Source organism: Pan paniscus, chromosome 11 (genome assembly GCF_029289425.2).
Source record: "Pan paniscus chromosome 11, NHGRI_mPanPan1-v2.0_pri, whole genome shotgun sequence".
NCBI lineage: Eukaryota > Metazoa > Chordata > Mammalia > Primates > Hominidae > Pan > Pan paniscus.
Window position 1 is genome coordinate 114,535,383 of NC_073260.2, and position 13,598 is coordinate 114,548,980.

At 34.7% G+C, this 13,598-nt stretch overlaps 1 protein-coding gene across 39 annotated transcripts in view; it reads left to right on the forward strand.

The window, feature by feature from the left end:
* The window catches only part of PTPRD (protein tyrosine phosphatase receptor type D), a 2,308,100-nt gene that overhangs the window by 566,888 nt on the left and 1,727,614 nt on the right, over positions 1-13,598 (forward strand). For all 39 annotated transcript variants that reach the window (XM_055092146.2, XM_055092147.2, XM_055092152.2 and 36 more), the window contains one exon: positions 10,946-11,018. The gene's annotated coding sequence lies outside the window, so the exon portion shown is untranslated. The remainder of the gene's footprint in view (positions 1-10,945; positions 11,019-13,598) is intronic.

The following is a 13,598-nucleotide window of genomic DNA, read 5'->3' on the forward strand; positions in this document are numbered from 1 at the left end:
TAATAATAATTTTAATTTGGGTTCCAGTCTCAGCTCTATTACTTACTTTCTCTGAAAACTTCAGAAAACTTCCCAGCCTCCCGGGGCTTTAATTTCTTAGTCTGTGTATTGTGTATGATATTAATGATCTAATATGGTTCTAGCGACAGTTAAATGAGATAATGTTTGAGAACACTGAGAAGTGAAAAATGAGAGCAAATTATTTGATAATTCTCAAATCTAGATTCTCTGTATTTGTGGCTACTTTGTACATTTGTTCAGAGAGCAATGATTTTAACACCTCTGTTTGTTCTCTTTTTATGAAGAAATATAACTATCAACTAAGTCTGATCCAATTTTTACATCTGAAAACATATTATCCTGGGGTACAGAGCCAGCACAGTAAATCAGAACAAAGACTTCGTCGCTGAACAATTTTTAAATATAAAGAAAAATTTAGTAGCATAATTTATATCCTCTAAAATTTGATGATAATCTATTATGTCCTCTGTATTATTCAATCAGAAAGTATTATTTTAGAGAAAAACTCATAGACCTTATTCTCTTACTCGTGTTGAAAATACTCAGAAACACAATTATAGGGAGAATATCCATTCCACACATTCACAGTTCCAGTGAATTATAGATGTCTTCAACAGTAGATGGCCAGGGTGTTGAACAAGAAACAAGTTCCCCTGGTATCTTTCATGACATTCCTGAGACAGACCTCCTCTCTCTCATGTTAGACCCTCTACAAAGGGAACTTGAAGCCTCTAAATATTTGTTACAAATTCTGAACTTTTTTCTCTGTGTTACAAATAATAAAAAATAGCCAGTAATCAAAATAGAAGAGTTAATATAAATCACAATTCTCACAGCTTATGATCAAAATACTTGTTTTGGAACTGCAAGTCATTTTGTATACTCACTAATTTGGATATTTATCTTACTAAAGATAAAATAGACTTTGGAATTTTGCAGCTGTGTGCAGGTAGATCCTACATGAAATAATCAAGGGATGATTCTGCAGCACCAGTGGCTTCATCCTTACCTAGAATGTCTCCTTGGCAACATCATATTTCTTCTTGTTTCTTTATATCATTTTGATCTTTAGGTGTGAACCATCGTCTCACCTTTTTTGCATCATAAAACACTCTGAATTGTGGACCTAAACTATAAAACATCTTAGAAAAATGTACATATGCACCTCACACAAAATTTTACAGACATTTTTAGAAGGCTCATAGGAATTCCAAATTAACCTCTGAATCCCATAGAGTTTCATTGAGAGAAGGCAAAGATCTCTAAGCTGTAGGAGTTTACTCCTTTACCAGGAGTAATAGCCAGCCTTTGTTTTCTGCAATACTCCCCATAGATAAAACATCACATTGAAAGAGAGGGCTTTATAGTTGGAATATGAAAATGGCTTTCTTTCTCAAGCATCATTTTGATCTCTCAGTAAAGCAATGGATATGCTACCTTTCAAACCCATGTGATTTTATTCACTTTGATTATTTAACTAATAAGATACTAGTTTTACATACAAATCGCAGGTTTTATAAAAACTGATGCCTAAGTGTATCAGAGAGGCAATATCACATTTGTATTTTTAATTCACAACCAGAAAACATTTTATTTTCTATAGCTTTGTGTCTTTAGAGCTTTATTATATCCTAGAGATTACCTGCTCTTACTGCCCTCTGTTTGTGTAGATGAGAAATTTAATTCAGAAATATCCAATGAATGACTACATTTGATTTGTGTTAGAATTCAGATTAGAACTCAGGTATTCTCAGTTAAAATTCAGTGTTCTTTCTTTACTGATCTCTTAGATTAAACTCTTCAACTGTTTACATGTTATAGGGATTCAAAGACTTTTTCACAAATACATTCATATTAGGTAAAGAAATAATCTCCTGGAAATTTTCTTTCCATTTGCAATAAATTATTGTCAAGATTTTTAAAATTCTGGATAATTACTTGTCATTTAGATTTATTTGAATGAGGCCTGGTGGGGAAAAGGACAGTGTATGCTAGCGTTGGTGCCAAGCTACACCTACCAATGTAGCCTTCAGTCTTTCTGTTTGCATCTCCCGCATCTGGTGGTCCTCCAATTTTCTCAGTTCTTTGTATTTTACCTTCCACAATCAGCATCATCTCTGTCAGTTTCTTCACCAACACTAATGTGTTAGTAGTCCTGCTAGTAGCTCTGCTTGTTACCTTTCCTGAGGGTAACTGCATCTTAATAAGGATCCCAGCATATGGCAATAGTCTAAAAGTGCTGAGGGTGGAATTCTACCCTAGAGCAGGGCTAGCAGAATTCTGGGTTCTCAGGAAATGGTCTGGACAGATAGGTTTCTTTTCTGCAGCTCTATAGAGCTACCTTTGTGTAAGTTGGCAATCTATGGTGCTTTGATAGATTGCATTTAATAGATTAATCTACTTTGAGGATTCATCTCTGAGTCTTCTATCTCCGCATGCCTCTTTGTGCTGATTCCTCAGAACTGCATAATAGTACGGCAGAAATGGAACAAATTTTAAATTACACATAGAGAAATGACCCCTGTGGCAGCTGAACAGGTGAAAAGGGGGTTAAATTTGCTCTTATCTTTTATATGCCTACAGGGCCTTATTTGCCGGTGTTTAAATCTCTGGAAAAAAGCAGTCGAAAGTTTTAGCATTTTGCTACCTCTGCTACTGTGTTCCCACAGGGGCAGTGCCCTATTTCTTAACATTATTCATTGTCGTTCTGCTTCCAAACAGCAATACTTCTGAGGACGATTGTGTAGTACTGCAGATGCTGCTTTACTTCAGCTAGGAATACATTCCAGAAATTCTGTCACTGAAGATGTGCTTCTAAGGAGGATGTTATTTTGCCATGAGCAGATGAGATCATATGTTATATTTAGGATTCACAGGGAAGGCAACTCCTAATGGGATACAGCATAGATCTAAAGTTTATATCTTATTTAAGTTACATTAACTTTAAGAAATGAATTGTTTCTTTGTCCAAAGCAATGCAATTTTGTAAAAGTGCTTAATCATTTTCTGTATATGATTGTGCAAAGAAAATTATAATTTCAGTAAAATTAAATAAGTTAGTGACATTTTCATAACATTGATACCTAGACTGATGAGATTTTTTTATGTTTCTTGCTCATATTACACTTTTTTAATGAATCTAGTAAAGTCTCTAATATAACAAGGCAATTGAAGGATTTTGCACCTTCTCCACTCCTTGATTTTATACAGTAGAAAATAAAAAAAAAATTGAAATAGTTGCTCTAAAACATAATATGCTTATTTCAGTAGTCCTATCTTATTTTAGGTCCTTAAAAAGTGGGTTATTGACCTACTCAGAAAACTACTTTCTGTAAATAAGATCTAAAAGTCTGTTTCTTTTTAGGCCTTATTTTCCTAGAAATCAGTTCCACTGAATTTCACATTTCTATTTATTTTCTTTCTAGCACATTCAAAATAAAAATTGAAACCTCTTCAAGGATATAGTCAGTCTTTCACATAATTTCAAACTACCTCAAGATACAACTACACATGTCTCAAATGACAAATTTTTGTGTGGGCATGAAAAAACAAAATATCATTTACAATAGTTATATTTAAAAGCTGTTTTCTTTCACTACTGCATAATGTGCTTTTGTGAGTTGTTTAAATATATTTTTGTTTTAGAGAAAGCATGTGCTTTTATGAAAAATTATGTTTTTACATTCTTGTTTTTCAAAAACAGTGAAATACATTTACTTTAAGCAAATGAAAAACATTTAAAAATGTATCACTCTTCAAAACAACAAATAGAAATTGTGAAAGAAAAAGCAGTCTCGCCCACATTACAGTAAATTTGGTTAGCAAGAGGGTGGAGTTGCCCAATAATAGCTCTTAAGCAGATTATCTAATTTTCAAATAGCACATATTGCACTTTGTGTGAAGCTGAGATGGAAGAACACATTTCAATTTGATAAAGTACCTTTAAAAGTGAGGTTTATCAGTGCTCAATTTAATTTTGCATTTAATACATTTTTACTAGATTCTTTCATTGTTTCTCTCTCATTTTTAAAGGAATCTTTTCTTGCTAGGGAAGAAAATATTTAAGCCATTTTAGCCCATGACCACTGATTTAGGAAGAAGTTAACTATGTGAGTTCCATAAACAAGTCTGCAGAAACCAAATATAGCCTCTCGTTGCTAAGTAGCTTGCTGCTGATTCTCCCTACATAGCTGGACGGTCTGTTGAGAGGATCACTAATGGTTATTTGGAAAAACAAGGGTGAATAAGCGTGATTGCATCCCACAGTCAGGGTAGTGGCAATTAGGTTATAGTAATTTGGCTGCCTGTATAATTGGAATTCTCAGTATGTAGTTTGGGCAGAAGCACATCTGCTCCTCGTACCCCTTATTAGGTGTATCTAAAATGTTTCGACCAATTGTTGAATGTGCTGGATGGCTATCCATTTATTCAAAGCTACATCCAGCATGCATAAAAACTGTCAGTGTTCCTAATTCAATAACATCAAACGACAACAAAATGGGAAGACTTTTGGGTTCTCTGGTCAACAGCGCATTCATTTTTATGAATCCGTTTATCCAAAAAAAGCTTGCTCACCTCACTTCTTTCTCTAATTTGAGCTTATTTTTCTACATAGAGTATTACCTACCAAACACTGATTTTGCTGCTGTCTTTCACTATTTTCATTCCAGTCCTATCCTCACATTGCAGCAAAGCCATGCATTGCTGAAAACAACGTGCATGCCTTTGAAATTCTGACTGCTATGCCCTTGAACTAAAGGCAATTTAGGAGAACGGCATTTAAGCTTCTGAATATTTTCCTTAGAAATTAGAATAATTAAAATTGTGAAGCTCAAATTTTAAATCATAGATGTCTCATATTCTTTGTTTGCCAAACAGACATAATATTGTTTTATTGATTGTTTTCATCTTTAAATTTTGTCCTCTCTATGATTCACATGATGATACCAAAGCAGTCGTATCTAATTTGATAAATATATCTCAATCAGAAGGGGTTAAAGCAGAATAATAAAAAAAAGTCTTAGAATTCATGTAGTACAATCATACCCCTTTGTTTTTCTTTCCCCCAGAAAAGAAAACCGAGGGCCATACTTAGTGACTTTCCTTAGAACACAGATAGCTAGGACATTTTAACCCAGGAGTTTTAGTTCATAAGCTAAGTGTTCTTTATATAAGGAAAATGTTTTTTCAGGTGGAAATTAAAATGTGTTTGAATACATAGTAGTAATCTAGCTTACTTGTGTAACTTTCACCATTTTAATTGCAACTTCTATTGTATATATGTAAACATACACAGATAATAGAGATTTATATACCTTACATTTTGGTTGAGAAAACTCATATAGGTCCTTTTTTCTCAAAACTTTATTTTGACATAGCATTCAAATAATTGGCTTTAGGGACATGGACAATTGGGATTTTTCAGTCTTTACCTGACAAATAAATTATGGTCTTTCTTTGTATTCATTTTCTGTTGATTGAAATAAAAGTTTTAAATTGTCACAGTAGAAATAGGATGATCACTTTTATTTCATAATTTTTGTAGATGATTTCAAGTTTTTCAGGAATTCAATTATAATTTTGATGATTTGAATTTAATTCTATAGGAAATTGAGTTATAGGGATAGGAAGAGTTTTGTGAACAACAAACCTACGTACATGCCTATACATCTTTTTCATGTAGCCAATTAAAAACTAAGATGGCATTTAGGGTAACTTTTTTCATAGTCGTACATTTTTGTACCTAGACTCATTGTAAGCAACAAAAGAATAAAGTGTTTGGAATCAAGGTCAGAGATTAAAGTTTATCGTCAGTGTTAGAGGCTAGTGTAAAGGGCAATAATTGTTAAAACAATCTGGGAGAGAAATGAGGATATAAACCAAGGTCAGGGCCATAGGGATTGAGGGGAGGGAATAGATAAAATAATAATACAACATTTTATACCCATAATCTAGAGAACTAAGTGATTACAGTTCTCTGAGAATAGATGAATAAAAGAAAAATATAAAGTGAGTCCAAATTATCTGATTTGTGCAACTGGGCAAATATTTTCAAGGTGTAATGTTGAAGTGTGCAGGCAGTCTGTTCAGGTCCCAACTCTAATAATTATTAGCTGTGTGAATTCAGGCAAGTAACTTTACCTCTTTGAGGATCAGTTCTGTGATTTTCAAAATGGTGATAATATTAGTATCTCCAATATGAGGTTGTGGAGTAACTACATAAGATATCAGAAGTGTAAGATACATTATAAGTGCTTAATCAATGTTACCTATTGTTATTGTTCACTGAGATAGAGAACACAAAATCAGATTAATAGAATAAAGGTAATTGGATATTTTCACAAGTTGAATCAAAGGTGTCTTTGGGATATTGATGTAAAAATGTCCAATTTGGGGGCTATATATTTGGGATTTGTCAGTAATAGGTTATTATTCAAGCCATGGCTTTGTATTAGGCCATCATGAGAGATGTTGTAGAATGATAAGGGCAAAATGTTAAAGATGAAGTCCTGAGAAGAAATTTCATGAGATATACATGGTCAATAATTAAGAAGGAACAAATAGAGTTACAGGAAGAAAACAAGAGAAAAGTAGCATCATGGAAATCAGGAGATAAGTTGTAAAATGGTACTCATGTTCAGTAGAACCAAATATGAGATGTGACAGATAAAATAAATTCAAGTCTGCATTTGGAATTATCAACATGAGGGTCATTGGCAATTTCAGACATATCAATGTCTGTAGATAGACTCTCATATACAAGGTGTGATGAAAGGTTTGGAAATAGAGGTAGTGAAATTAAACTACTTTTTGAGAGAACATGACTGAAAAGAAAATGAAGAACATAATAACTATGTAGGATGCAAAGCCTATAAGAGCTTCATTTGTTTCATTTTTCTTTGTCATTTAAGAAGAGATATTTGAGCTCTCTTTAAAGCTATCTTCAATGGAATTATTTTCTAGATATTAAAGTTGCAGGTTAACAAAACGTCTTTTTGCATGTAAGATAAATGACATCTTTTCCAAGAAAACGAAGATTGATCCTCTCTCAAATATTAGTAGTCAATTTCCATGGAGAACTTGTCTTGGTTAAACCACCCCTTAAATGTAAAGTGAATGTGTCAGTTTCTGAATTAGCTTGTTTTTTTTTTTTTTCACTGCTATAAAGAAATACTCAAGACTGTGTAATTTATAAATAAAAGAGGTTTAATTAGTTTACATTTCCACAATATACCAAAGCATGGCTGGGGAGTCCTCAGGGAGCTTTTACTCATGGCAGAAGGTGAAGCTGGAGCAGGCATCTTCATATGGCCGCAACAGGAGGAAGGGTGCAGAGAGGTGCTGCACACTTTTAAACAACCAGATCTCATTGTTACTCACTCATGCTGCAACACCACCAAGGGGGATGGTGTTAAAACATTAGAAACTGCCCCATGATACAATCACCTCCCACCAGGCCCCACCTCCAACATTGAGGATTATGATTTGATATGAGATTTGGGTGGGGACAAAGATCCAAGCCATATCGGTTTTCTATGTTAAATATTATTTTGTGGTGCATGGTGCTGTAATCCCAGCACTTTGGGAGGCTGAGGCAGAAGGACTGCTTGAGTCCAGGAGTCCGAGACCATTCTGGGCAACATAGTGAATCTCTGTCTCTTCAAAACAAAACATTAAAAAATTAGCTAGGCATGGTGGCACATAACTGTAGTCCCAGCTACTTCAAGGAGACTGGGGTGGTAGGATCACTTAAGCCTGGGAGATTGAAGCTGCAGTAAACCATGATCGTGCCACTGCACTCACCTTGAGCAAGAGAGTGAGGTGCTATCTAAATAAATACATAAATAAATAAATAATAAAAATTTGGCTCAGGCCTGTAATCCCAGCACTTTGAGAGGCCGAGGCGGGCAGATCACAAGGTCAAGAGATCGAGACCATCCTGGCCAACATGATGAAACCCTGTCTCTACTAAAAATACAAAAAGTAGTGGGGTGTGGTGGCATGTGCCTGTAATCCAGCTTCTTGGGAGGCTGAGGTAGGAGAATCAGTTGAACCCAGGAGGTGGAGGTTGTAGTGAGCCGAGATCGCACCACTGCACTCCAGCCTGGTGACAGAACCAGACTCCGTTTCAAAAATATAATAAAATTAAATAAAATTTAAAAAAAAGTATTTGTGCTGTTTGTGGAATCCTGGCAAAATTGTGTGTGTGTGTGTGTGTGTGTGTGCATGAGTGTGTGTATGTGTGCCTTGCTGCTATTTGTTTTGATATCTAAGTGATCAGTTTTCATTTTATGGTGGGCTATGATCTGAGTATGATGCTTAAATGCTGATAAACTTGATGCTTAATAAGCAAAAGGGCTTTAGAATGTTTATCCAGGCTTAACAGGGAAATACATCAGGGAATTAAGCATGCGGGTAACACACTGATGATCATTTACCTGTCAACAATCTACCATTTGTATGTCTTAGATGTCAAGGAGAAAGGGATTAAAATAGGCCTGAGAAAGCAGAGATTCCACTAGGGTATGTAGACTGTCAGTCCTAACCTGTTCTGACTTTTATTAAAATAATTATTAAATTTGTATCTTTCTTTGAAATACCTAATACTGCGTTTATTTGGGAGATACGCAGTATAAGTATCAGTGGGTATACTGCCAGATACCAATGTTGAATATCCAAGAGTGAAGTTTATTTTAGGCCTACAGACCAGTGGGAATCTGAAGTGATCATTGGTCGGGTATGTTCCACCCCATGATTTAGACACTCACCTATGTCCTCCTAAGTTTTAAACACAAACAAATGAAGATATAGATTTTCTGCTTCCTGAACAAGGGCCAAAGTTAGTTGTCAGAAGCATGCTGTCTTGCTGGTATTTACTCACTTATCTTTTCATGCCTATTTTTTTTTTAATGAAGTAAACTTTTATTATTGAGCAGGAAACCACTAATAAGGAATTTCATGAATAAGGAACTCAAGCTATCATATTTGGGCACCATAACATTTGGGTTGGGGGAAATGGACTGTAAGATTGGTCTGGAGTTGTTAATTAGCAGGGTGGTGAGACTGAAGGAAGGCTGAAATGATGAGGGTGTGGAGAGGTAGACCAAGCGTCAACCTAGATAGGGAAGTAAGAAGAGCCAGAAATTAAAGACTTAAATGTAAAACCTAAAACTATAAAAAACCCTGGAAGATAACCTAGGCAACACCATTGAGGACATAGGCGTGGGCAAAGATTTCATGACGAAGATGCCAAAAGCAATTGCAACAGAAGTAAAAATCAACAAATGAGATCAAATTAAACTAAAGAGCTTCTGCACAGCAAAAGAAATTATCAACACATAGATGACTTACAGAATGGGAGAAAATGTTTGCAAACTATTCCTATAACAAAGGTCTAATATCCAGTATGTATAAGGAACTTAAACAAATTTACAAAAAAAAAAATACCCCATTAAAAAGTGGGCAAAGGGCACTTCTCAAAAGAAGACCTACATGCGGCCAACAACCATATTGAAAAAAAGCTCATCATTGATCATTAGAGAAATGCAAATTAAAGCCACAATGAGATACTATCTCACACTAGTCAAAATGGCTATTATTAAAAGTCAAAAATAATACATGCTGGCAAGGTTGTGGAGAAAAAGGAATGCTTATACACTGTTGGTAGTAGTGTAAATTAGTTCAACCACAGTGGAAGACAGTGTGGAGACTACTCAAAGACCTTAAGACAAAAATAAAATTGACCCAGCAATCCTATTACTAGCAATCCTATTACTATATACTCAAAGGAATATGAATTGTTCTATTATAAAGACACATGCACGTGTATGTTCACTGCAGCACTATTCACAATAGCAAAAGCGTGTAATCAACCTAAATGACCATCAATAATAGACTGCATAAAGAAAATGTGTTACATATATATCATGGAATACTATGCAGCCATAAAAAAGAACAAAATCATTTCCTGTGCAGGACTTTGTTGGATGCAGCCGGAGACCGTTATCCTTAGAAAACTAAAGCAGGAACAGAAAGCCAAATACTGCATGTTCTCACTTATAAGTGGGAGCTAAATGTTGGGAACACATGGACACACAGATGGTAATAACATACACTGGGGCCTATTGGAGGGTGGAGGTTGAGAGGAGGGAGAGGATCAGGAAAAATAACTAATGGATATTAGGCTTAATACCCCGGTGATGAAATAATATGCACAACAAACGCCTATGACACGTTTCCCTATGCAACAAACCTGCACATATACCCCTGAACTTAAAAGTTCTTAAAAAAAAAAAAAAAAAAAAAAAGGAGAGCCAGGAGCTGAGACAGAATGTGAGAAGAAGAAATAGTAAAAGGCAGGAATTTATGTGCAAGAAATGATTTAGCAGAAGGAATAGAGGTTAAATAATCAGAGATTATCGTAAGAAAGAATGTCAGTATGATAAATTTAGTTTTAACTTTATTTGTGAATTGAAGGCAATTGTTTGGCATTAAAAAAGTGGGTTTGTGGTTAATCAACAGATTAGTGTCCTACAGCATGAACTTTTATATCAGAACAAGATTTTTTTCCATATGAATTTTAGAATAGTTTTTTCTTATTCTGTGAAGAATGACATTAGTAGTGAAATAGGAATAGCATTTAATCTGTAGATTGCTTTGGGCAGTATAGCCATTTTAATGATATTGATTCTTCTAAAAGATTCTGTATATTCTTTAAATATTATAGGCTACAATACTTTACATCAAAGAAATAATATAGACTCTCATTTTAAGGTATCATTTCTTAGCCCTAATTTGTTAATTTCATTTATCTACAAGGCAGTTTTTCCTGTTTTCCTTTTTTATCTGATCAATTGACTTAAATGTGACATAATACAACTGCCAGAGAATGTGAATTAAAGCTATCTCTCACTTTTCCTTTCAGGGAAATCTTGAGGAGTTTGATACTTTTCATCCTCCAGCTATAAAATCATCTTGTAGGGGGAAGCTGTACATTGGTAAGTCTCACTCATTCTAATTTTTCTTTTTAATGCTCAATTTAATACAGTCTTTGGCTTGGCCGTAAGGTAAAACTAGCATGATTCAAAAGATGTCAACATCGTTGCTTGACTAATTACAGAATAATTCTTTTTTAAAAATAATTATAATATGATTTTACTTTTGTTTTTAATTACTCTAGTAATAGGAGTGATATTAAAACTTATAGATATAAAACAAAAATTATGTGCTGGAATAAAAAGTAGTATTTTTAATTTTAAGGTTGTGCTAGTATTAGTTTTAGCTAATTTTTAGAATATTATATATATTGACACCTTGGCTCACAAGCAATAGCTGAATGAGGATCCACGAAGAGATCTGAAGCTATGACTTTTAAAAAGCTAATACACTATACTTATTATATATAAATTTTATGCCATAACGTCAAATATGTAGCTATTATGTTTCAATGCATTGTTTCTCTCTTACCAGTATATAGCGTTAGTATTTCTTGGTATCATGTTTCTCAGCAACACTCCTCCCCATTTGCCAACTCTCTCTCTCTCATAAATATTTTAAGAGCATGTAAGTGTGTGTGTGTATGAGTGTGTTTCTGTAGGTACATGTACAGAAACACACTCATACACACACACACTTACATGCTCTTTAAAATATTTATCGCATCCAGGTTGCCATTAGTTAATTTCAACTTTCCCAATTCATGTAAACTACAGACTCAGCAGCACTTCTCATGCCCTCACTTTCTGATTAGTGGAGGTTTGGGTGGAATACTTCATCAGTTAAAAATACTCAATCTGCACTCAAGTTCATATACATTGCTATAAAATCATGTAAATTTACTGCTATCTTTATAGATAAATAATAGTAAAAAATATAAATTGCATACAGTTGAAATGTAAAAAGATATAACAAAAAAGTCATGTACGGAAATTAATAGAATAAAATTTTGGGAATCCCAATCAATCCTAAAAATCCTCTCCTTCTCCTGATTTTTATCAACTTCCAGAAGTTCTATTTGACACTAAATGATTCTTCAAAAATACTAATTCTAAGCATTAGATTGAATAGATATACTGCATGTTGCAAGGTAGCAAGTTTGTTTTTACATTTATACATACAAGTAAGCTTGTACATGTGGCTGATATGGAAAAAATTCACTATATCAGGAGTTTGAGGAGACATAGAAGAGTCCCCAGGGATCTCATCTGAATATTCCTGTTCTGGAATGTTTAGGGAGTGAAAGAATTTCAGGGAGGTAGTTATAGAGAATTGAAGAGTCAAATAATAGGGAAGGATAACTTGTGTCCCATAGAATATCTCCAAAGATATCTTGGCAAGTTGCCATCTGTTGGCACACATCATTTATGATCACTGTATTGTAGAATCCCTTAGTCATGGATAAGCTTACTAATTTTTTTCTTAGTAATGTCTTTAGTTTTGGGCTACAAGATGTTACACTATGAAGAGAAAAGGGGAAAATTAAATGGCTATAGTTAGAAACCATTTAACCCAAGTTGTTTCTGCATGTGTGAACCACCAATTCTATAAAACAGTTGTTTTTCACAGTGTATCAGATAACTTCCTTTGAGTGTTGAGTATTAATCGAGATCTTCCCATTCCTACTCCTTCCAATAGTAGCTCACATTTAATTAATCCTCAGTTCAACTCCAAAACTAGGCAGGTAGGATGTTAAGTGACAAATTCAAGACATTCCAGACTAGGCAGCCGTCATTAAATCTTTAATATAAAAGCATTCCTAATTCCTGATTCCACTTATTTGGGACTTCTCATTCAAAACCTAATACTGCTGAACCAATTCAAAATCCTCTTAAATTTTCTGTTATCCAGGGGTCAATTCACCATCTCTTGTCTTCAAAAAATATGCATACCTTTCTGAAATACAGATACATTGTGTCTACATCATTCCTTTGATCTACGAATCTAGTAAACTCCATAAAAAAAATAGGCTCTGCTGGCACAACTCTGTGAATCCTTAAAGACGTATTTGTAGTAGGGACAGAACTAATAGGATATATGTGAGTGTGTGTGTGTGTGTGTGTGTATATATATATATATGGAGTTTATCAAGTATTATTAATGTACATGATCACAAGGTCCCACAATAGGCTGTCTGCAAGCTTGAGGAGGAGGAGAGCCAGTTCGAGTCTCACAACTGAAGAACCTGGCATCCAGTGTTCCAGGGCAGGAAGCATCCAGCACTGGAGAAAGATGTAGGCTGGGAGGCTAGGCCAGTCTTGCCTTTTCACGTTTTTCTGCCTGCTTTATATTCACTGGCAGCTAATTAGATGGCGCCTGCCAGATTAAGGGTGGGTCTGCCTTCCCCAGCCCACTGACTCAAATGTTAATCTCCTCTGGCAACACCCACACAGACACACCCAGGATCAATACTTGCATCCTTCAATCCAATCGAGTTGACAGTATTAACCAGTAAAGTATTGATTATGGCGTTTTTCACAGGTCACCCAGCTGTTAGATAATTCACTTAAATTCAGCTATATTTTGGGGATCAATTTCTGCCTAACCAAGTCATAGTGCATATTATTAGCTTGTCTTAAAAA